This window comes from Poecilia formosa, unplaced genomic scaffold (genome assembly GCF_000485575.1).
Source record: "Poecilia formosa unplaced genomic scaffold, Poecilia_formosa-5.1.2 Scaffold503, whole genome shotgun sequence".
NCBI classification, from domain to species: domain Eukaryota; kingdom Metazoa; phylum Chordata; class Actinopteri; order Cyprinodontiformes; family Poeciliidae; genus Poecilia; species Poecilia formosa.
Genome location: NW_006800442.1, coordinates 263,128 through 267,105, shown reverse-complemented (window position 1 = coordinate 267,105; position 3,978 = coordinate 263,128). Strand labels below are relative to the sequence as shown.

The 3,978-nt window shown below is 38.5% G+C and overlaps 1 protein-coding gene across 1 annotated transcript in view; it reads left to right on the top strand.

Annotated features, from left to right (window-relative positions):
- The window catches only part of popdc3 (popeye domain cAMP effector 3), a 16,088-nt gene that overhangs the window by 737 nt on the left and 11,373 nt on the right, over positions 1-3,978 (top strand). The gene's annotated exons all lie outside the window — the stretch shown is intronic.

Sequence of the window (3,978 nt, the reverse complement as noted above, 5' to 3'; positions counted from 1 at the left end):
AAACCAATATTAACTATTGGTTTAATCATAAGTTACCATTCTTCATTTAAGTATTTTACTCTGGGTTTTATCCAATTACTCAAAATGTTTAGATTTTATTCTTTAAACCTTTAATGCCTTGAAATGAGTAATCTGAACTATTTTTATCCACATGCAGGCTGGAAACTTCCTCTTTCAGGAAACCTGCTCTTCCTGTTTCATGACTGTCTATGATTTTTTTTTATGATTAAATAGAAAAAAGTAGAATTAAAGCAAAGACACAATAACAACACACACAACCAGATAAATTTTATTACCGTCTGACTCTACTGTTGGGTCTTGATGTCACCTGTGTAATTAGTTTTAAAGATAACTATTTATTGTTACTATTAAACTAAAATCTCCAGCATGGGGAAGTGGGATGAGTTCGACAACACATCTTTGCCTTCTTTTTCTCTATCCTTTGTGTCAGGTAAATGAATGTATGTCTCCGTTATTCTGCAGTTTCTGTTGTAATTTTATGCGTTGTCTTCTAATTGGATTAAATTCTGTAATTCTGTGACGTCAACACTCATTGTTTTCTGTGTGGCTACACCCGCCGGGAGAACCTGGGATCCGTAAGAAGATTTCCCAAAAATATACTATAACTTAAAATCTTCAACAAAAATCAGTTGTGGACTGACGAAGTAAAGAAACAGAAAACGTTAGCTTCAAAGATATGAATGCATCTTCTTAAGCTATGTTGAATATCCGGCTGATTTAACGACGAAAAGGAGTCGGGTGGATTTTCAGATGAACTTTAGTGGATTAAGAATGAACGAAACGTACAAACATGACAGAGAGTCGGAACTCAGCTAAGATACAAACTAACTGCGGCTGTTAGAAAAGAATTATCACCATGGAAACAGGTTCCAGAGCAACATGGGATACGGAGTCCGCTTTGCCATAGGCCACAAATAGTCCACTTTCTAACCAGATACTAACTATAAAATGACAACTAAATCTATGAAACAATTGCAACTAAAATAGTTATATTAAATTATAATATCCCAAATAATAAGTCCTAAGCAAATTCTAGTTATATCAAACAAATCCTCAACAAGCTATCTTCAAGATGAGCTACCGTTGTCAGTATGCCAAATTGATTACTTTATGCTATGTTGGCTTATATTACAGACTTAGCTTAAATTAACAAAACCACATTTCTTACCGTTGTACACAGCTATGTTGGTGCGTGCAGGCGGCAGGCATGACCGACAATAAAGTCAAACCGGTACAGGTGGACTGAACCACTTTGAAAGGAGGGGAGGGGGTGCTCAACCTCCACAGTCTCCAAACGTCCTGAGCCGATACAGACTCATTATTTTGATGTGGCGCCACTAGATGGAAATTTAGATTTTGTGGAAGTTTGATTTTAGTAAATCGCTCAACAACGCCACCCTGGGAATTTCATCCAGAGAATATTACCTCTTGTTTAAGGCACACAGGTTCAGTTATGCATGGATTAAAACATCCGAGACAGTTTCAAAATTACATATATATAAAAAACCGTTTATCAAATTCTTTTGAAAATGTTTTTAAAACCAGTTTCTTTTTAAAAATTAAACTAAAGAAATCAAAGGAAAGCAAAGAAAATAGAAGACCTGCAGCAGCTGAGGTTACCGGCCGGAGGGGGCGCTATGGGGACGACATCCAAACACAGCAAATCACAAAAAAACAAAACAAAAAAAACCCATTGACACCAGACGCAGTGAAACAACCCAAACTCAAGAATCACAGCACGCAGAAGAGGAAGACACCGTCACCAAACCAACACCGCCACCGGACCTCAGCAACTGCAAACAAAAAAAAAAAAACAATTAGCCAATATAACAATATCAGCCCGACTAAATAAACAAAAGGGCTGTGAATAAAAGTAGAAAAATAAAAATCAGACAATACAAGTTAAAACATTAAGACCAGGCGTGGCCCTGCCACGCCACAGCTGGAGATGAAACGGGCGCGCCGATGTCACACCCCAAACAAACACCGCTCCAATTAGGGCGGATAACGCCGCCACAGTCCAACTTGAGAACAATTGTGCAGAAATCCGGGAGATTTACGTAGCCGGCGCAGAACAAGCCGAACAGATCCGGGAAACGAACGCAGACAGAGCAGCAATGGTTCAACTGTGGGGAACCTATAAAAAATTTGTCACCATTTTAAATAAAACAAGAAACTGAAGCTTAGATGAGCGTTAATTTCTTACCTGCTGATCCACAAAACATGCACACACACTCGCAGACCGAGGAAGAGAAGGAACGCAGCGCAGTGGCGTTTTACCTACGATCACACTTCAGTTTAGATTTTCTGACCAAGATCAGCTAAAGTGCAGGGAGAGAGAGAGAGAACACCTACCACCAGAACATCAGCGCAACATGCACCAACCAGCGATTTGTTGCTTTCCGCTGCCAGAGTCCACCGGACGCGAACCACACAGTGGGAGAACAAAGACGACACATACCTGAATGAACGCCGCAGCTCCTTATATACACCACGCCCTCTTCAAGAACCGGAACTTCTCACCTGGAAACTATTTGTGGGGAATTATGTATATTTCTATACCACTACATTGAGATACTATCTCATTATAATGAGATAGTATCTCAAAATAATGAGATAATTTATTTTAGCTTTTTTTTTTTAACAAAGTGGCGGAAATGGGCTTCCATAATTTTCAGATGTATGATGAAAGATCTATAATCAACGGCATTAACTGCAGTTCATACTCCAGACCAGATGGTGGCGGTTTTGCACACTTTCATTTTATTTTTTTTATTTTTTATTTTTTTGTGAATAACGCCATAAAAAGAAGGAAAACCTTGAAAGCCAATAACAGACGTTAAAATTCGCTATTTTTACTCTCATAATATCGCCTTAACCCTTGTGCCTGCGAGGACTGAAGCAAATGATACAAGTTTTACGTGTGCGGGGTCGGTTGGACCCCATTTGTAAACACAAGGGTTAAAAGTAGAGAGGGCCTTAACAATAGTTACTAATTTTGGTAAATTCAAGCTGGTGACGTCTTAGTCCGAGTTAGACGACAACACAACGGGACAACAACCGATGGAAATTAAATGTGTGTCACAAAAGGAAAAGGCTGCTAACGTGTTGCTAGCTAGAGGTAAGTTTGCTTATTAATTATCTTCGTTTAATTATAAACAGTGCAGTAAAGATATATAACTTACGTTGGTTTCATAAATAATTATTTTATCAATTTTATTGTGACTTGTGTGATTATTACTATAGCAATCATTCAGCTTCATGTTATAACTGCATGGAGGCTGTTTATTGCGACTTATACTTTTCTTCATAAACTTAACCTGGTATTAATTAAGCTCCATAAGACAGAGAGACTTTGAGATTGTTAGGTTGTTGTTATAACTTGTTCATCAATGTTTTTATCTTCAACATATTTTTGCAGTCTAAGCAAAGAAGGTGAAAGAGGAAGCAGAGAAATCAGGTGTTTGGAAACCTAAAGACTTTTCTGTCAAACCTAAAGACTTTTCTGTCTCAGAAGAGGCTCTGGCTCCACCAGATCACCAACCAGCTCTGAGGATGAACCTCCACATCATCTTTCTGGTGTAAGTTTTAATTATTTATTTTTTTACTGACCAGCTAGCTACATTTTCAACAACAGAAACTGGTGTGTTACCAACACCAAGGGCTTAATAAACATGATTTGATTTAAAGATAACTGGACAGAATTTTTCCCCTTGTTAATCTAATATTTCTCTTTCATACATTTTATTCATTGTTGGCTTTCAGGGCCCTGTGATGGACTGGTGACCTGTCCAGGGTGAACCCTGCCTCTCATCTGATGACTGCTAGAGATGGGCACCACCAGCCCCCCTCACCACCCTGCAAGGATCAGCCTGTTCAGATCATGGATGGAAAGATTTTAAAGTAGTTTGTCTCCTTAAGTCCACACTTAAAACAGCTTCATAGTTCATAGTTAAT